At 38.1% G+C, this 22,345-nt stretch overlaps 1 protein-coding gene and 1 non-coding gene across 2 annotated transcripts in view; one reads left to right on the top strand and one right to left on the bottom strand.

Annotated features, from left to right (window-relative positions):
• Positions 1 to 22,345, top strand: part of cdh22.S (cadherin 22 S homeolog) — a 105,493-nt gene that overhangs the window by 2,859 nt on the left and 80,289 nt on the right. The window lies entirely within an intron of this gene.
• LOC121399213 lies at positions 2,112 to 2,218 on the bottom strand. The gene has a single exon (XR_005964825.1). It is a non-coding gene; the product is annotated as a U6 spliceosomal RNA (small nuclear RNA).

The raw sequence follows: 22,345 nt of genomic DNA on the forward strand, positions 1-22,345 counted from the left end.
GTAATATAGAGCACTGGGAGGAGTTATAGGGAGGGCTATATGAAGCAATAGGAGGAGTTATAGGGAAGGTTAGGTGGAGCAATAGGAGGAGTTATAGGGAGGGTTATATGGAGCAATATGAGGAATTATAGGGAAGGTTATATAGAACAATAGGAGGAGTTATAGGGAAGGTTATATGGAGCAATGGGAGGAGTTATAGGGAGGGCTATATGGAGCAATAGGAGGAGTTATAGGGAGGTTATATGGAGCAATAGGAGAAGTTATAGGGAGGGTTATATGGAGCAATGGGAGGAGTTATAGGGAGGGCTATATGAAGCAATAGGGAAGGTTAGGTGGATCAATAGGAGGAGTTATAGGGAGGGTTATATGGAGCAATATGAGGAATTATAGGGAAGGTTATATAGAACAATAGGAGGAGTTATAGGGAAGGTTATATGGAGCAATGGGAGGAGTTATAGGGAGGGCTATATGGAGCAATAGGAGGAGTTATAGGGAGGTTATATGGAGCAATAGGAGGAGTTATAGGGAGGTTATATGGAGCAATAGGAGAAGTTATAGGGAGGGTTATATGGAGCAATGGGAGGAGTTATAGGGAGGGCTATATGAAGCAATAGGGAAGGTTAGGTGGAGCAATAGGAGGAGTTATAGGGAGGGTTATATGGAGCAATATGAGGAATTATAGGGAAGGTTATATGGAACAATAGGAGGAGTTATAGGGAGGGTTGTATGGAACAATAGGAGGAGTTATAGGGAAGGTTATATGGAGCAATAGGAGGAGTTTTAGGGAGGGTTATATGGAGCAATAGAAGGATTTTTTTATTAAATATTTTTGCAACAAAATTACAAAACAATTCAAATAACGATTCACATCACATGAATTTTAATTTAGACAAGACAGATCCAGTAATCTGTATCAGACTCTTTTATATAAACATATTTTAAATCATTAAGGGGGTTAATTACTAAAGTTCGATTTTTTTTCTAGCTGGAGTTTTAAAGGGGGGAACTATTTTTTTTTTCTTTTTGCTTCATACGATAATCTGATTAATTTGTGGTTTTCAGGCAATAATCCGAAAAAAACGTAAGATTAGGATTGTTTTTACGATTTTATTGAGTGTTTTCCTGCACCAGATTTTTTTGAGTTAATTTATTGATAAATAAGGTTAGAATGTGGATGGGAATTTGGTCACAGTGGTTTTAATAAAATAATGAGAAATATTTGGATTTTAGTTAAAAAAAAACAACTAAATATCAACCTCTTAACAAATTCAATAGACAAAGGTATTTGTTTGCAGATGATGGATAATCATAGCATTTAATACAAACCAGGTTACTTTTATTGAGGTCTCTGGACTGTTTTAAATCCCCATGGAAACAGAGCCAAATGACATCCCTCATCTTAGCTGGGACTCTAGGGCTGTTTATATTCCTGATAGTGTTGGGTATCATAGAAAAAGTTCAGTCCCTTAATGCCAGCTCAGCACTGTAATATTCACATAAAAGATTGCTATACAATTTCTGACAGTCTGCAAGAATTCATGATACAATAACCGCCATGTTATAAGAATATGAATACATTGCTGAGCATACCCTGCACACAGCTTATATTTACCCGCCATCATTTTATCTCCAATTACTCAAACTCTGAAGAATTCATCGATCTGCTTTTCAGAACAGAACCCCAGCAAGTATTCCTTATCTATCTTTAGAAAACTGAGATTTTTAGAGAAGATTGAAAGAAATATTGAAAAACAATTCAGGACACACATTCCCAGCCCCCCAGCTTTCATAGGGAGATATGACACATTTCTCTTTATGATATTTAAGTTGTTGCCCCACAAAAACTGAAAAAAATAAACATTCTTGGAACTAAAGTATCGGCAAAAGAAACACAAAACTGATATGCTGTATATAAACATTGAAAGCAAGAAGCACTTAATCGCCTGGATCTTTGTTTGACCACCTCCAGTTCTTCCATGATCTCACTTTTTCAGAACAAATTCTCTTTCCAGTTCTTTTGGGTCATATCAGCAGAACCAAAAAATTTACCCAAAATTTTTTTTGATCCCTCCATGTATAAAGTTAAATATATCCCTCCATGTATATAGTTAAAAAATATGGAACGCTTCACAAATTTGCGTGTCATCCTTGCGCATGGGCCATGCTAATCTTCTCTGTATCGTTCCAATTTTAGTATATGTGCTGCCGAAGCGAGCACACAAAGCCTCATTTTTATCTTTATTCACCACTAAATTTGACACATCAGAAAAAATAGCTATTTCTTTCTGTAACAGAATTATCAACAGAAGCATAGAGAAAGACAGTGATATCATTTGCATAGGCTTTTACCCATCCTGATTTGTCCCTAAAGCACACCTTCTTCCCTTGGATCCCTCTATGATCCTGAATTCTTCTCAATAAGGATCATTTGTAACAAACTGCTTGGAGTTGAACCAGGGGCCTGGTGTTTCTGTCTGCATTTCCACTGTGCTATGTAAGCAGACAGCTAAGGCCCTGATTCACTCCTATTGCTTTCCATAAAATTGAAAATAGGCTTAGCTTGTTTCACCTGGCCACATGTGATCTGTGTAAGCCATTACACTGCCTATAAAATACCCTAAGTTGCACAGACTCATTGCCCAATGTAGGTCTATTTTCAATCATTCCTGGGTGTGAATTCAGGTCTTATCTACCTGTCCCTGACCCTGCCTGTCCCTGATCTAGTTTGCTGCCTGTCCTGAACATTGCCCGCTCTTTGACTACTCTCTTGGATTCTGTTACTGTACATCGATATTGGTGTGTCTGACTTGGCTTGTGACCTAGACTACTCTCTTGTCTCCATAATCTATACTGTTCTGCCTGTTTGGTATTCACTCAGCCTGTCTCTTGACCACACTCCTCGTTTCCCGTTCCTTCTGTAAAAGTTTGGTTCCCTTGCCTGCCCAGAACTCTCTCCCGGTTGATAAATACATGAGGTATACCCTACTCCTTCATAGAGTGATATACAAATTCATGATGGAATGAGGAACCAGTAAGTGAAGGTTTCCTTCTTAATAGTACCAATTCTAGTAATACAACTAATGATGCATGGTTCACACATGAAGAAATTCAAAAGAGACTAGAACATGGTAAGGCCTCATCTGGAGTATGCAGTGCAGTTTTGGACTCCAGTCCTTAAGAGGGATATAAATGAGCTGGAGAGAGTGCAGAGACGTGCAACTAAATTGGTTAGAGGGATGGAAGACTTAAATTATGAGGGGAGACTGTCAAGTTGGGGTTGTTTTCTCTGGAAAAAAGGCGCTTGCGAGGGGACATGATTACACTTTACAAGTACATTAGAGGACATTATAGACAAATAGCAGGGGACCTTTTTACCCATAAAGTGGATCACCGTTCCAGAGGCCACCCCTTTAGACTAGAAGAAAAGAACTTTCATTTGAAGCAACGTAGGGGGTTCTTCACAGTCAGGACAGTGAGGTTGTGGAATGCACTGCCGGGTGATGATGTGATGCTGATTCAGTTAATGCCTTTAAGAATGGCTTGGATGATTTTTTGGACAGACATATTATCAAAGGCTATTGTGATACTAAACTCTATAGTTAATATAGGTATGGTATATAGAATTTGTATGAAAGTAGGGAGGGGTGTGTGCATGGATGCTGGGTTTTCATTTGGAGGGGTTGGACTTGATGGACTTTTTTCAACCCGATTTAACTATGTAACTATGATGGACCCTGTTAAATGCTTCAGTTTGATCTAAGACAATAATGTTTTTTTATTCCTGGCATCTTCTATTAACTACCTAACAATGAGTAAAATATCATGAATAGTAAAATGTTTAACAGTACAAGACTGATAAGGACTTAGTAGAACATCTGTTACTTTACTCAAAGTGGTAAAATGAATTCCGGCCAAAATATTGTAATAATATTCAGCAAGGATATTGGGCACCAATTCTTTAGCTCATTTAGATTCCCTTTCTTGGCCAGAAGAACTAACACGTATATATACTGGGAATCTGTAAGTTTACCAGCCCTTAGTGTTTCATTATATAAAACAGAATATCAGGCACCCGAAAGTTCAGAGAAAACCTTATGAAACTCACTGGTTAGTCTCACCTCATCCTCTGTCTCTCTGCTGGTTAGGATATGCCTCCAATATGATGTGGTTTCCTTGTACAATGGATAATTGTAATTAAAAGAAGTTCTTAATTAATTCAAAACCAATTTTTTTAAGGGTTGCAAAGCTGACATTTAGACTTACTCCGGGTCCAGTAAGAAAAAACTTTAAGGCAGACAGTGTTATTTTCACATTTTCACATCAAATACATCTTAAAAATAAAACCAGAAAAAGCAAAGGAAATACAAAAACAAAAAAAAAATCTTTACAAAACACTGTAAATCAGCTCCCATCTTACAAAAAAACTTACACTATTCATATTAAATGAGCTAATAGTCCCAAATCATCGCTAGTGCTTTTTCTTTTCAGACAAGACCACACATTCAGAGTGCAGTAGAATTGTTATGACCACAGTGCTCTGTTTAGTTTTCCATATCGGGTCTCTCTTTGTTTTATGAAAAATCTCCTAGAAAATATCCAGATTCTGGGGCAACTTGAAGCTGAAACTGCCTAGTGCCAGGGAAGTGAATGAAGCCATACACATCACTGACTGAGAAGCCCGTGCGTATAGTTCCACCAATGAACTTTCTATCCGGTATATCAGATTCAGGCCCAGTCTAGTTGAACCGCACAGCATGTTTCCTTCTGTTTTCTTCTTTTACAGTTCTTGTGGTACTAAGGAAAGATTTCTTTATGGCACTTTGGTTGGCACCTCTTGGACCAGATGGATCCACACCATGAGCATGCAAACGCTCTGTAGAAGATCTGTTTCCCACTGCAGCTTTTGGGCATCACCTCCAGTATTTACTTGTACAAGATTAAAATGACACCTTCCACTTTGCAAACTGCCAGCTTTATATTTTGCTGCCTCCGCTTTCTTAGCACTTCCCATTCCAACCTTACTGTTTCCATGTGTTGCAAGTGACATGGACTCAGTGTTTCCCATTCCAGTCTGCACACTGCCAGCTCAGGGTTTTGTACTCTTAGCACCTTCCATTCCAGCTGATTAGTTACAAGGCTGCAAAGTTCTTTCTCAGGCATTTTTACACTTTTCTTGCTTTTAATTAAACTTTCCATCACACAAGTAATGCTTCTAAATCTCAAGTTCAGCAGTTTGGATTCAGCAGCAGACATGCTTGATTTACTGGGGGCAGCTGAGGATTCTGGGATACATTCATCAGCACTCACTGAAGGTACAATTTGCTCAGCAGAATCTTTATTGATATTTAAAGCTTTGAACTTCTCATCACTCACACCAGACATATAAACAGGTTTGCTGAAAGAGGCCAGCGTGGAGGGAATGTGACATAATTTATCAGATATTTTACTGCTCACCTTCTCAGCTTTCTTCTCCTTGGGAGACTGGATCGGACACCACCTTTAATGGGTTGTGTTTCTTTAACTGGTTTAGCTTGGTCTCCTCACATTGCAATTCCCGTGTCAGTCTTTTCAATTGCTGCACTTTGTTCTACCATTTCTTTCTTTAGGGAGCGGAGTTCAGCATCCAACTGGTTAATCTGGCACTGGATCTTTTCTTTCTCAAACTAACATAGGAGTTATAGGGAGGGTTATATGGAGCAATAGGAAGACATTTTGTTCTTGCAACAAATTTACAAAAACAATTCAAAAAATGACATAACAGACAAATCCATATCAGATTCTTTCATATAAATATCTTTTAAAATAAATCAGATATGTTTTGAGGCACTTAAACATTAATAACCTGATAACTGGTACCATTCTTGGTCAGATCTAATAGAGGAGACACCTACCAGGATGAATCTCAATTTCATCAACAGAAAAATCCTCTTTTTTAGCATGGAAAACATAATTATTGTTCTTAAGCCTGGTCTCTTGTATAAAGCAAATATCAAAAATAACAGTTCTTAAGACATTATGAATAAGCTCCCTCCTTGCAGTGGCTCTTACACTGTTCACATTAAGTGAGTTGGTCCTGAGAGTCATTGGGACCTGTTAGCTTAGATTTTTTTTTCTTGCCCACATTGTCACCTTGTGAGCCCCATCTTTTAACGGAAGATGATAAAGGCTCACCATGTCTCTTTGGAAGTTACTCGAACGACTGTGATCTCCCAAGTGACTGTTCATGTTCAGTGTAATCTTCAGTCTCAGTACAAGATTGCAAATCTGCCTGAAGTAACTGCTGGGTATCATCACTGGTGCTTTTCCTTTTCTCCTGAACATTTGTCTTAAGTGTTTTCTTTTTCCTCTGTACAACTTGGAACCTATCATCTGCTGAGGCTGCTGGTGTATGAGGTGACTCTTGATCATGTGGCATCTCGACAACTTCCATCACAGAATCATCTGCTGTATCAGCTTCCTGGTGACTTGGGAAACAATTTCCATTGGTGCCAAATCTCTGCTTTCAGTCAATTCTGTCTCAATACATTCATTAAGTGCCTCATTCATTAGATTGTCAATGTCCAGCTCTTCTTTCACCCTATGAGAAGCTTTAGGGCAGTTGCTGAAATAGTGACCCACAGCAGAACACAGGTTACATACAATGTCTTTCTGACAGTCCTTCTTAGTGTGTCCCATGCTGCTACACAGAGCATCTGATCTTATCACAGCTGTAGGCAAGGTGCCTATTGGACCCACACTTTTTTGGGCTTTGGGCTGGCCATGATAAAAACAGACACCTTTATCTGAGCCAATGAAGAAGCTATGGGGCAAATGCTGTGTTCTGCCTCCATCTTGTGACAATCTGACTTTAATTTTCCAGTCGCCAATCCAATGTCCCTCTTCATCAAAGATTTTCCAAGGTTCTTCCAGAACCTGACATTGTCTCCTAAGCCAGAACAAGATATCAGATAATTCCACACACTGAGTGCAGTAGAATTGTGATGACCACAGTGATCTGTTTAGTTAGCTGAACCAGCTTTAGGTTTTTCCATATTGGGTCTTTCTTTGTTTTATGGAAAATCTCCCAGACAATATCCAGATTCTGGGGCAAATTGAAGCTGATGTCAAACTGCCTTTTGCCAGGGAAATGAATAAAGGCATAAACATCATCAGCTGAGAAGAGTATAAAGTCTTTGAGTATAGTTTTGCCAATAAAGTCTCTGTCTGGTATTTCAGACTCAGGGCCAGTATAGGTGAACCGCACAGCATTTTTCCTTTTGTTGGCATCTTCCCCAGGTTTTATTATATTAAAGAAAGATTGTTTTCTCTCTTTTCCATTCATTGCACTTTGAGATGAACCATTTGCACCAGATGGATCCACACCAGGGACCTGCAAACTCTCTGTAGAAGTTTTATTTCTCACTGCAACTTGTGGGGTATCACTTCCAAGATTGACTTGTGTTGCATTATCAGCATTACCTTTGCAAACTGCCAGCTCCATGTTTTGCTGCTACTGCTTTCTCAATGTTTCCCATTCCAGTCCTGCCAGTTCCGTGTTTTGCAAGTGCTTCAGACTCAGTGCTTCCGATTCCAGTTTTCAAACTGCCAATTCCAGGTTTTGCATTCTCGGCACCTTCCATTCCAGCCTGCTGGCTGCCGGTTCCAGGTTTTACAGGGACTGTACACTCAGTACTCCCCCCAGCAGTGTTTGATGCAGGCACATCTGAGCCAAATGACTCCTGATTAATTATAATGTAACAAAGTTCTTTCTCAGGCAGTTTTCTTGCTTGTAATTAAACTTTCCATAACACAAGCAATACTTCTGGATCTCAAGTTCAGCAGTTTGGATTCAGCAGCAGACATGCTTGACTTACTGGGGGCAGCTGAGGATTCTGGGATACATACGACTTCTGGGCCGGCCCGCACATCACTACTGGGGAATTTATATAAATGGCAATATAAAGTATACAATTAATGTTTGAACAATTATATTTTAAAAGTTTCCACCTTTTAAAACATAATCCTCCAGAATAGTTTTCAATGTATATTTCCTGCTGATTAACAAGAATACACACCGCTATATTTTTCATTAGACTGCCCTCTCCTTTTTATATTGTATTTGTCTGCAATTCTAGAAATCTCCATTAACAAGCTAATGTAAGCACTGAAAGATTTCACAATTTTTTTTTAAACTTTATTGTAACTGAGATATCCCAGGCTTTGTCTGGAAGATCTTGGCCACCTTTGCCCATAGAAATTTACAATTGGACACATTTCCGATAATTCTTACTAGCAATGATGCAGGGAGGAGGGGGTAGAGTTATTAATATTAATAAGGGTCTGAGCATATTGACCATGCCCACAGGCAAAAACTAGGCTTTCTTGGTAGCAACCATGGCATAATTTTTGAATGCTGCCCTCAAACGGTTCAAAGTTTAAGTTCAGTGATGATAATTCAAAAGGAATTAAGCAGAGGCCCGCAACCATCCATGACCTATCAGTATTTTGCTGGAAACTATAAATACATAGACATAGGATTCCTGACAACGGAAAAGGAAAATACACTTTGCATTCATGTTTATTTAAAGGCTCAGTTAAGCATATTGTTTTAGGTTTTTGTGAACAGGGAGAGGTAAACTCATCCACAAACCCTCTGTCGATGGACAAATGAGAATGGTAGAATGCTTGAAATAGTAGAAGGCTTACTTGAAATAATAAAAAAAAACTTTCTTTTAATGAAGTGTTACTTTAACAAGGCAATTTTTTTGAATGAATAATTTAACATTATACTTTCCCCTTGCAGAGAACCACTTAATCCTGCTACAGCCTCTACTAATTTTATCTTTTTAACCACTTGGATTTTATGGTCACCAAAAAGTGAGGCAGACAAATGAGAGGCTATACAAATTAATAGTATATCTGTTATATAATTAACAGCAGGCCCAGACTGGTAATCTGTGGGTTCTGGCAAATGCCAGAGGGACTGATATAAGGCCTCATAGAAAGTCACTATTTAGTGGGCTGGTGGGGCCGTTTGGACCTGGGCTGATTGGATCTTTGTGTACCTGAAATTTCAGGGCCTATTTTAATTCTCAGTCTGGACCTGATTAACAGTATAATAAAGCATCCCCCATCTAAGACCAAACAAGTATTTCCACTCCCAGTGTTGGACATGGTGCCAGGGGCTGACCTACTATTTATCTTTTTTCATTATTATTATGTCCTATATTGTATTTACTTCCTCCTTTCCCCTATTCTGATTACTGCATTTCTCTTCACTTTTCCTCTTTTCTTGTAAGAAAACAAAAAGCCATAAAATAAGAAAGTAAAATGTATTTGTAAAATGAAGGACCTCCTGAAGATTGATCCTGCCTAGATTTTTTAAGGTTCCATGGTGGGACAGTCTGACCTTTTCCACTTCTCTAGGACTTGTTTAGTCCACAAGTAACAAGACACAGAGAGAGTATTTCATCTGCCTCTTCTTTAAGTCCCTATCTGGTTGGGTGTCTTTGATCTTGCCGCGCTGCATGTTGTCAGACAACATGAGGAATAGCATAGATCCTGGAGCAACCTGGATATAGAAAATACACAGGGTTGACAGTCATATTCTTAATAGCCAGTGTTGTAGATTTGATGCTCTACAATAGGTCATCTCAACACAATTTCTGCCATTGTTACCCTTAAATGTTCAAAACTGCCTCATACACCCTTTTATATGTTAGTATATGGTTATTTAAATGGAAAAAAATAAAAAAAACAATGCACATTTACATATTTATGTATTACTTGGCATCAGATAACAACTATTGCATTTTAGAAATGTGCTTAGTGACTTTTTTTTTTTAGCTCATTTCAGTTTCCAGTTGTCCTTTTCTTCCCCTTGTAGAAAGCTTTAGAACTACATTTTTCCTTTAGTGCCTTCAGTCCTTCTCTGCCCAACCAATCATTCTTTAAAGGAACAGTAACACCAAAAAATGAAAGTGTCCTAAAGTAATTAAAATATAATGTACTGTTGTGCTGCACTGGTAAAACTGGTGTGTTGGATTCAGAAACTCAATTATAGTTTATATTAATAAGCTGTGTAGCCATGGGGCAGCCATTCAAACCCTAGGCGGAAGTAGGCTGGGGATCGGAGTGTGCCGGGATTTTTTGCAGGGGGCCCGACGCACTCTAGTTACTCCACTGTTTCTGGATATAGGATCCCATACCCTAAGAAAATAAGATTATCTTCTATATTAAAGGCAAGAATGACTCTTTTTGTTTGGGATTTGTTTCTATGCAAATAGAAGCAACCGATTTGCTGTTTTTATCTCCTATGGGATGCTTTGGCAGTTATAGCTTGAATTTTGCCTTCTTCCACACTTTACCTAGCGAAGAGTGACATCACTGTACCTATCGCACAAGCCGTTGATTGTCTAGTCTGTCTATGAAATTGAGGTTAATTTGAGACATGCAAGTAAAAAAAATACTGGGATGGGGGCAATTTGTTTTGTTGCAAAATTGCTAACTGCTTCATCTGGTCCAGCATGCCTCTTCTTTAAAGGAAAAGGAAAGGTATATGGGGGTGCCAAATGAATTGCACCTCTACTGATTATAACCACTAACCTGAGACCCCATCACCCATTAATTATACCTTTACTTCTCCTTTAAACATTTATAAATGTGTGTGTATAAACTCACATAAATTCACTGTTTATTTTGACTGTATGGTGTTATTATTGCCTTTCACCAACATTATATGATTGGATTTCTGGCTTCTACTTGTGTTTGTGTTCGAATTTCCTGCAGTTGCACTAAATGTGCTGGACCCAACACTCTCACCTTGTATATGGCTGATACATTTTGAGTCATTCTCAGAAAGACAGAATTTAGCATGGGTTTTCCTGTTCTGAGGATCATGAGATTCCTACCAAATCCTCTCCCTCAAGAGACAGATATAATAAAGATGACATAATAGTAAGCCTGCTCCACACAATAATGTGAAACAAGCAAGCAGTGGGAAGGACGAGAGAGACACACACAAAATTAAATTTACCGGATTATATACTATAAAGTGACAGCTGGTTCCTCTGGAGCACCTCATTCTCAGCCCTATAAATTTGTTTTCCTTCTTCTCTAGGGTTCCATTGTGCTGAACAGCATTATGTGATAAATATCACCTGAACATGAATAGGCAGCCCTAGTTACAGAAAATACTACATTAAAGTGGCAGATTTTCACGAGCGCTGTGTTTTTTCCCTTTATCGAAGCAGGGGTAAAAATCAGAAGGGTTCTTAATAGAAAGGCGATTAAATGAGCCCCATTGAGCTCAAAGAAAAGCAGTACTTTCTGAAGGGAAAAATCTAACTGAAATATGTCAGTTCTTTATTCATTTGAAGCTCACAGAACACAAGCAAAGCCCTCTGCTTTTTTTATACCATAGAAAGCGCAATTAAATTGGAAACTTAATGATATATTTAATTTCCTCTAATTTGAGATGAATGCAGTATTACTGCTGTCTGGAAAAAAAAATAATTCCTTTAACCTGAAGGGGACTTAAAGCACAATATTTTTGATCTTTAGGCATTTTGAATATTATTTTTCTGATTATATTTGTTTTGTTAGGATTAGTAGAAGTCCAACTAGTAAAGGCTGAACTTAATCCTACTCCACCAGGTTGCCAGGAATGAGGTTAGGAGGACAGTAAAGGAGAATTCTCCCTTACATTAACATTTAGTATGTGGCAAATGAGAGTAATCAAAGAGAGTAATCAAATCAAGCGGATTTGTACCCCAGCAACCAAAAAGAGAGAAATTATATTTGTTTTATTCAGGGCCAAAATAGCAGTAGGCAGCTGGGGCAGCTGGCTAGGGTACAGTCTTGTACTAGTTCAGTTTTTGAAACCTGCAACCCACCCCACTACCTGCTGATCACCATTAAACAAAAATTGCTGTTGCTGAAAACCCAAGTGGTATCACAAGTGAGTGGGGGTAAAACAAAAAGGAAAAAAAGATTTAAAGAAGTAAATCATGCTTATATTGAGACCCCTGCTTTTCTACAGGTAACCTGCTACCCAATGCAGGACTCTAGCCCAGGGTGCAAAGGGGAGGAAATTCTATAGCAAAGGAATGAATAAACAACCAATGAGGAAGGGGGGATTAGGCGATTTGTACTTTCCCTGGCACCTGGCAGTGGTGTATGGGGAATGGAATGCAGCAGTTCAAGTAATATTACCTTGAGCATAAATACTACTTAGATTAGTGCTGGTTTTTGGAGTTGGCGGTTATGTTTAAATGGCAAACTGGGGGGTAGCAGAATAGGAAAGATAAAAAAGATATAATGATCTATTTCTAAAAGCTAACGATGGGAAAACTATACCCCCAAAAAGAATACTTAAGCAAAAAAATATTTTTTATTTCATATTAAAGGAATTGTTCAGTGTAAAAATAAAAACTGGCTAAATGGATAGGCTGTGCAAAATAAAAAATGTTTCTGATATAGTTAGTTAGCCAAAAATGTAATGTATAAAGGCTGGAGTGATTTGATGTATAACATGTCAGTCAGAACACTACTTCCTGCTTTTCAGCTCTCTTGGTTTACACTGATTGGTTACCCTGGTTACGAGGCAGTAACCAATCAGAGACTTGAGGGGGGGGCCACATGGGTCATATCTGTTGCTTTTGAATCTGAGCTGAATGCTGAGGATCAATTGCAAACTCACTAAACAGAAATGTACCATGTGGCCCCCCTTCAAGTCGCTAACTAGCTCAGAGTTATAGAGCTGAAAAGCAGGAAGTTGGATTCTGGCTGTTTTATTAGACATCTGTTCACTCCAGTCTTTATACATTACATTTTTGGCTAACTAACTATATTAGAAACATTTTTTATTTTGCACAGCCTATTTACCCAGTTTTTATTTTCACACTGAACTGTTCCTTTAAGTGCCATATTAAAGAATCTCGCCAAACTGGAATATATATATATTGAGTAAATATTGCCCTTTTCATATTTTATCTTCAGCCACCATTTTATGATATTTGCTGTGCTTCCCACAGAGATCACCTGACACTGCATCTCTGACTGTAACAAGAAGAAGTTTGGGAATAAAACACAAAACTTTGTCTAGTAATTGGCTCATATGACCTAACAAGTATATGTGCCCTTGGTTTGTTTGTGTGTACTGGGAATCGTAGGATCCCAGGGGTGCTCCTAAGTTCTTAAAATGGCAATTTTCTATTTAGGATTACCCAATGGCACATACTACTAAAAAAGTATATTATTATGAACAAAGTTAATTTAAATGAAGCAGGGATTTACATATGAGCAGTTTTATTTTTTATAGAGATGCACATTGTTCTGGGGTATAGTTTTCCTTTAATATAAGTGCAACCTCTTAATTTATATTATAACTATATCCTTTCACCACAACATGCAGTTGTGGCTCATGGCCATTAAGGCAGACAGAGAGTCAATTAAGTTTAGTAGGGTTAAACACAGAATACAGTATATATCTGGAACTTTTCCAGTTACTTCCATTAAAATTAAAGCCACACCCATATGTTGTTTTTTTTTAACAGAATCCATATTTTACAAATTCTGCTATCTACATTACTATCTTGTCTTGCAACAGCAAATTGTTGTCCACACAGTCGGCTGATTCTAACGCAGTCCGTACATTCCGGCCACACACACAAAAGCCTGCTCAAATCACAAAGAAACCACACAACACAACAGGTCATGATCATTCAAGGTGATCATATATGGGGGCCTAACGGCCAATCAGATCTGCATGCCTTCAGGCAGACTATGTTGATGATTTGGTTTATTTCTTTTGTACACTTAAAAAAGATAATGCTAATTAAATATATTATTTTCATATGTTGGCACTGGGTTGAGACATTTGAAACTATGAATGGGTCAGTTTGTTCATCCGCTAATTGCTTAGAAAAGCTCTAAAGCTTAGCATTACTCCGCTGTATATTTGCATTTCACACGTGCGGGAGCAACCATGAGATTTGTCCCCAAGCACTGCATCCACATAACCATGCAGTGTTTGGGAAATAGATCCTGTTGTACTGTACATTGTTGCTTCTACAGCTACAAGCAATATGGTTCATCCATGGCAGGGAAAGAATGTATTTGTAGAGAAAGCTGTAGATTTAGAAAAATAAATAAATTAAAAAAAAAATATATATATATATATATATATGGTATAATATATGGGGAGAGTATTTCTATAAATAAAGAAAACCTTTATACTCGGCTGTATCAAAATCTGCATTAAGCGTTTTACCTAAGCTTTCACATATGCAAAGGAGGTCTGGTAACCTTGCTGCCCAGCAACAGACATTGTTCTTTAATTAAAATGTTTTTTATTATGGCTGCCCAAGGGATTTGACATGCAGGGAGAGAGTTGTTAGTCATGTTTTTGAGCAGGGATGTTAATCCCACAGCCTGTGGCACAACCACAAATCCCACAAACCTCAGCCAGCCCATTTGTCCCTTATTTACAGGCCCCTTTCTCCTAATGATAAACCATTGTTGCATATTGAGGTTAGTTCCATGTTATGTGCTTTATGCAGGGGAAGCCTCTCTCCCTTCTCTTTGTATGTAGTAATTTATGAGCGTTCAGAAGTACAAGCGTCTCTTCCTGTGATGTGACATTCACTGTCAGGGCTGGTTTGTGTTTCACAAGTCACTTTGTCTGCGGATCTCAATAAAACAAGCTTAATAATCCTGATCAGAATAATAAATTGTAAGAAGAATGGATGCAGCAAATGTCTACACAGCTGTGACCAAATCTACATGCTCTTTATTTTGCATAGATTAATGAGCAATGTTCATTTCTGCTAATACACATTAGCAAATAATTCGGAGATTGGGGTAAGAATTGTGTTTGATTTTCCTTCTTTATTTAAGCAGATTGTTCCCCTTTTTTAGGATGACACAGAAATATTATGTAAGACAGAGGTGCTTGAAACTGGCATCTACAAGTCAATTTGGAGTTGGTGATCAGTAGATCATTAGAACTTTCCCATTATTCAGATTTTTAAGGCTTCAAAAAACCTGTTGTTCATTTAAGTTGAACAGTATCTATATTCTCTGAATGGTCCTTGCAAAGCAGGACATATTGGGTTGTGCCATGGGCTTATTGAAATGAAGTTCTATCCTCCTTGACAATGTAACACAAGATTGGATCTATTTTACTGAAAGGAGATCCAACCTTGGTGAAGCCTGGTTACCCCTGTTCTAAGGCACCTTGCAACTGGACTTTTTTTTTTTTTTAATTCTTTGTGGCTTTGAAGCTATTTAATTTTAATTTTTGGGATTTTGCAACAAGTATCTGGTTGTAAACTGGTTGAATTTTACAATATTACCATATCGGTAGTTGTGGGCTACCCCCCTAAAGCTGCTGCCATAAGCATGCTCCCAGGAGTTCCTACATGGTAGATATGGACTTGTTTAGAGGAAGAGCCCTGCTTGCTAGATTGGACATGATAAACGTCCTCTTTATACTACGTTGCCTTCAGGTTAGTAGTATTGGCTTATGTCATTTTCTTTATGGATTTGGGTTATAAATGTGTTTGGTTTTATAGTGGGATGTGACAACCCTACTTTAGCATCTACAGAACTTAATTGCAGCACTGGTCCATCCCATGCTTTTGAGTCCTTGTTTCAACTAGTGAAGATTGGTAACCCTACTGTAGACAGAAGTACAGTGTCTTTTTTTTTTTTTGGTTTGTTTACCAATGATTGATGGGGCATCAGAGAGGATGTTGCTGATCTTCCTATAGGAAGATATGTCTGTCAGCTTGGTTATGGTTGAATATAATTGAGGACATGTCCTGGCAATGACGGTAATGATGTATGGATTATCATTGCCTAGCGGAATGCGCCTTATTGGGGAGTGGGAAGACAAAAAGATTATCAATTAGTGTAATTGATTCATCTGTTCGGTGAATTGGAGAATGTATATCTTACTACATTTGCCCCTGGCTGATGTCAGTCCTCCCTATTCATAACACTAGTTTTCAAGAATCACTTTACTAGCCAGATAGGAGGGAAAGCAGCTGATTTAGTAAGTTGAAAGGTAAGAGAGTCTGAGTGCATATGTTTTTCCTGTTAAGATATGAAAGGATGGTGGCATGTATGTTCCTTACACCCTTATATGTGGAAGACAGATCTGGGACCTCACATATATTTGAGAATTTTAGCAATCCTTAGTGGTGCAGTCTCTCAGACTATTTAGGTATCTGTAAAGCTTATGTTATTTCAGTTTTATAGTAGCTTTTAACATTTATACATCTATATATGTATGTATAAATATGCCCTGATTTAAGCTATGAAACTGAGCGTTGCATAGTCTTGCAGCAAAGATGGCAGTGTTGTCGCCTGACCCCAGTGACAGAGTGGATGAGCCTTATCATTACATTTTATGGCTCATCACCAGTATGGAGACTTTGGGATGAATGTGCAGATGTGTTGTCAGAGCTAAAATAATTCACATTCTTCCACTTCAAAAAATGTGGTGGCATATTTAAAGTAGAATTAAACCCTAAAAATGAATGAGGCTATAAATGCGATATTTTACATACTGAACTTATTGCACCAGCCTAAAGTTTCAGCTTCTCCATATCAGCAATGATCCAGGACTTTAAACTTGTCACGGGGGTCACCATCACGGAAAGTGTCTGTGACACTCATATGCTCAGTGGGCTCTGAGCAGCTGTTGAAGCTAAGCTTAGGGGTCGTGACTAATTATCAAGCAGAAAATTAGGTTGGTCTGTAATATAAGCTGATGCTACAGGGCTGATTATTAAATTCTGATGCTAATTGCACTGGTTTATGTGCTGTCACGTAGTAATTATCTGTATAAATTACTAATTAGCCTTATATTGTGACATTTCTATTCTATGTGTACTGTATATTGTGTGTGGGTCCCTAAGCTCAGTAAGTGACAGCAGCATAGAGAATGTGCAGTGAATTAGCAGAAAAGAAGATGAGGAGCTACTGGGGCATCTTTGGAGACACAGATCTTTACTGCTAAACAGCTGCGGTTGCCTTGGGGTGGTACAGAAGCACAAAACATAATGTACAACATTTCTAGCCTACAGTACTTCTTTAAGTTAGGCTTTAGTTTCTCCTTTAAAACCAGGAGGGTTATTAATGTAATATATCAGTGGGCACAGTTGTTTAGACTATGCATATTAAATGGGCATCATTTTAGGAAGCAAGGATTCTGAAAGATCCATGTTTATCAGCAGTGTCCTTTTTTCACAATTATATTAAAATATGTGCACCGTTTATGCACCGTTTATTGGCTACAGAGCTATTCCTCTCGCACAGTACTTAATACATACAGTATGAATGGGAAATAGGAAAAAATCTATTCAAACATTACATTGTGTTCTTTTTCTTCAATATTATGGTAAAAATATGTTTCCCATAGACCTACCTTTTAAACATTGATTCAAGCCAGTTGCTGGGTCCATCCCTTTAAATGCAAGATTTCTGACTTCAATAAACCAAGTAATGGCTGGTTTTCTTTTCTTTTTTGTACACATTTTGATTTATTTATTTTGGTCAGGTTTTTTCCCCTTGTATATTTTAGGCACTGAAGAGGATGTGAGAGATGAAGTGCTGAAGATAAAAAATAATTTTTCCTTTGTGCTTTGTCACTGGGGATTGTAGCCAGACTGATGTGGCATATTGTATGGCGTGATTATATTAAATATTTTACTGTAAATCTGATGTACGGTGCTGCCGGGATTCCCTTCTCCCCAGAGTATCAACTTAAATGTTAACAATCAAGCTGAACCTTCCTCTGGGGAGCTGTTCATTAGTGAACACTGGCCTGATGAGAAGAGCTGCTGTCTGTATGAATTGTTTTCACTAGCACAACTCCCTGAAGCATTTACACTTACTTCAAGTTCAAGCTAAGCAGATGTGCATTACCTTGCAAATGCATGCCTTGTATTCATTTCAGATGCATTCGGCACAATATTATGTTGCATACATGCTTATCTTTAGGAGGGTCCAAATAGGATAACTGGCGTGAGCTCCATAGCAAGTGCCCCTAGTGCAAAGACAGAGTGTGACTTTAAATGTGTCCTTATTAAATGTTGAAGATCATTATGCCCCACTTTTGGTTTGGTGTGCTTTTTGTTTTAAACACAAAATCTGCAAGCACTTTCTATTATCTTTAACAGCAGGTTCTACTTGCATTGCCTGTGCTACTATTTACTGTCAGAATGACAGACATAGCTGTGCAGCTGTTGTATAAGCTGAAGGGAGAGCTATGAATCTTCTTCCAACCTGTCCAATCCCCATGAGACTATGCCAAGTCAAACACATAGAGAGTAAGTATCGGCACTGAGAACATGAGCAGTACTTTCAACCTGCCTTTATAGGTAAATGAAAGTGTTTTGAGGCATATATGCTTTAAAAAGTAAATCCAACGCACCTCCACTTATAATGAACTTTCACTGGCACCTAGATACTTGCCTTAGTGTCTTGGAATGCACAGAGGAGAGAAATAAAATACAAAAAAGATAGTATTGGATGTGGGTTAAACTGGAAAACTGGGTAGAGAATACAAAAGCAGGAGGAGAAAGGGAAGTAAATTAATGCAGAAAACAAAGGGGGAAAATGGTAAGACTAGAAATGAAATGTAAAAAATGGAATGAAAAGAGAATAAAGGTAAAAGAAGAAAACAAATATAATGAGAAGTAGGAGAGAGCAGAAAAAGAGGTAGAAAAAGTAAAAGACTAATAATGAGAAATAAAAACAGGGGTAGAAGGGGAGATACAAAGATTGGAAAAGGGGGAAGATGAATGAGGGGAATGAAAAGGAAAATGTAAGAAGGGGGGCACTGGAAAAAGTAGGGTAGTGTTAAAGAAAAAAGGAGTTTATATGGAATGAGTGAAAAAGGAAGATTAGATGGACACACAAGGAAAGAAAAGCCTAGAACTAGGGGATAAAGTAAAAAGTTATTGAGACGGAAAGACAGAACTAGGCAGTTATTATAGAATGTTATTCCTTGTTTTTATGAGATAGGAAGAGTTGAAAAGGTATGTCTGCATGTTAAGCATGGGTTGAACCCCATTATAAAGGAAGATAGTTGAAGCCATGTGGGTCAGACAGATTAAAAGGTGGCCGGTGAGTTCATGTAAGCGAAGAGGAGGAGGCTTAGCTTTAGTTGCAAATAAAAAGAGCTGCATCTGGAGTAAGTCTTAATAATAGGGGATTTTAATTACCCATATCTTGACTGGAGCAATGATACAACCAGTAGATTTAACAGAGACAAGGTTTTACATTTGCTGCATGACCGTGAAAAGCTAGAAATGATATATATTGAAACTAGTGAGACTAACCCATATTACAAAATTACAAATATACAAGTGCAACAATATAATAATAATGACCATAATATGAATTCATTAATGTTTGTTGCATAATCCCCCAAACATGCTTTGGGTCAACAAATTAATGTTTTCGTTTTAAAAAACTAAAAGCATTTTAGTGGCTTAACTGAGGTGTAAAGAAGTTTATAGAAATGAAGGCAATATATTAAAAATAGCAGAGGAGAAATGTTAATTTTAGGGCCTATAAATACTAAAACAAGAGTTGTAAAGCACCAATAAAGATGACAAAAATAGAAAATGTCAACTAATTTTCGCACTTTCAAAAACAAATCATAAAATAATTATGTTTATCAGTAGTAAAAATGTGGGTAGAGAGAGTGAGCTCTATTTAATAATTGAGATATTTTGGTAGCAGGGGGTTTGAAAAGTAAATATGCTCAATCCATTTTTTCCACTGATAAAAATAAAATATTAAGATGTATAAACCCTACTCTTTAAAAGTACACATGGCTAAGCTCAAACAAGTAGCAAGTGACACTGGTTATGGTATTTAAATGCTTAAGCAAAGTTAAAATAAAAAGGCCCAGGGGACTGATGGAAACTCCCTTCACTACACTTAGAGAGCTTAGTTTAATTTTAGCCAAGCCATGTTTTTCTAATTTTCTTAGCCTTTCTTTCATCTGGTATGCTACCAATGGATTGGAGGAAAGCTGATGTCATTGCAATATTTAAAAAGGGATTACTCAACATGGCAGTTGTGGGCCTGTTAGTCTGACATCTTTACTTGTTTTAAGGATCAAACTGAAGAGTATGTTCTTGAGAATTGTAATATGAGCAGTAATCCGCATGTCTTTATGAATGACAGATCATGCCAAATAAATATAATTGCTTTGTATGTTGAAGTATGATGGTACTTGGATTGTAGAGCTGCAGTAGATGTGGACTTTTTGGTTTGTTGCCATAGGGTTCTGTGTTGGGTCCACTTTAATGCCTTAATGACCTAAAGGAACTAAACCCGCCACAGTCAAAGTCCCCACTGGCCCCCCTCTGCTGGCCCCCACCTCCTCCCTGCACAGTGTTACTCCAAAATTGTGTCCCATTTTGAAATGCTGACTTCACATGCAGAACAGCGCAGCAGAGCACAGGGGCACCAGGTTCATCAGCTTCGGCTTCTTTGTTAAGCGAGCGCCATGGAACATGCTTAGTACATTACCGAACAGCAAGAAGAGGATCCGGAAGAAGCCGAGGCTGACGAACATGGCGCCCCTGTGCTTGGCTGTGCTGTTCTGCACATGCGGTCAGTATTTCATAAGGGGACACAATTCTGTTCAGGGGGAGGCAGGGAGGGGGGCCAGTGGGGACTTTTGACTGTGGGGGGTTTAGTTCTCCTGTAAGAAAGGGCCACTTTTGGGCAGAGTAGAACCTGGTACCATGTTCCATATATTCTGGTCCTATCCGGTAACCCAGAGGTTTTGGAGTGCTGTACTTGTACTTGAATGAGAAGCTTGCACTACCAAGTATTCCTTCACCAGAAACCTGTTTGTTGGGGATAACAGGGGACTTGCAGCTACATTCCTATTCTAGGGGTAAATTTATCAAAGAGTGAAATTCCGCCACTAGAGTGAAATTCCGCAGCTCTCAATTCATTTCTATGGGATTTTGAAAGGTGTATTTATCAATGGGTGAAGTGAAAGTTCACCCTTTGATAAATACGCCTATAAAAATCCCAAAGAAATGAATGGAGAGTGGCGGAGTTTCACTCAAGTGGCGGAACTTCACTATTAACTTCACTCTTTGATAAATATACCCCCTAGAGTCTGTTACCTACAGCTCCTATATTATGCCAAAAAAGCCATATTAATGCATTGGAAATCACTCAACCCTCCTACAATACAATATTGGAAAAAACTGATAAATTACTCTCTCTCAAACCAGAAACTGACTTATCTGTCAAGGGGCTGCCCCGAAAAATTTGAGGCTATATGGGGTACCTGGATAAAAGTGCAAACTGGTTCACTGCATATATTCTAATATAATGGATATGACATTTATACCTTACCTCCCCTCCCTCCTTCTCTCTCAACTTTCTTTCTTCTACTAAACCTTCTAACCTTTTAAATGTTTAATGTTTTAAAATTTAAAATTTAAAAAAAAGAAAGGGCCACTTTAACCAATGTATTGCAGATGCTTGATAGAGGAGAACCCATGGTTGGTTTTGGTGAATAAACCTGGCTGTAGCAGGCAATAATAGTCAGGAACAAAAGGGTCAGGAAGATGTTATACTTAGTATTGATAGGGCTATATATTCTTCTTCCCCTTTACAAAGCTATGGTAAGGCCCCATCTAGAGAATGCAGCGTAATTGCGGTCTTTAATCCTTTTAAAGGATATTAATGAACTAGAGAAGAGCAAATGAGCTGATAACCTGAACAGATGTCTCAGCTAGAAAGAAAGGCTGGCCAAGTTGGGATTGTTTACACTGAAGAACAGAGTATAAATATAAAATAAATTATCTGATGCTTTATTCATGAGCAAATCCTTCCAGTGAATGCAGGAGCATCCATTCAGATTAGAAGAAATCAGGTTTCTGGGTCAGCTAGCAGTTAGGCAGGTTAAGCTTATATGTTAGGGTAGAGATCGGCGGACACGTCTTTTTTTTTCCAACGTTACCTATTATGTTACTAAATAGAAGGAAAAAAGGTTACATGGAACTACAACAGGGAAGCTGAGTAGGGTGGTTTGCATTTAAATGACTCAGTCATGCTGTGGTTCCCAGGCTGATAGTAGTGGCAATTAGTCTTACCTGGTATATATTGTTAGCTTTAGGGAGCTTATATAACCAGTGATTTCCCAGGTCTCGTAAACCAATTGATACACAAGCCCAGAATCTGAAATTGCAATTTCAAATGTCCATCATCATAACTGTGACAGTAAAAAATATTGGGTTATAGGATCACACTTAAACCTGAACAAGTACACAGTGAAATAAATACTAAACTCCTACAATAGTTTGCATACATATGT

This window comes from Xenopus laevis, chromosome 9_10S (genome assembly GCF_017654675.1).
Source record: "Xenopus laevis strain J_2021 chromosome 9_10S, Xenopus_laevis_v10.1, whole genome shotgun sequence".
NCBI lineage: Eukaryota > Metazoa > Chordata > Amphibia > Anura > Pipidae > Xenopus > Xenopus laevis.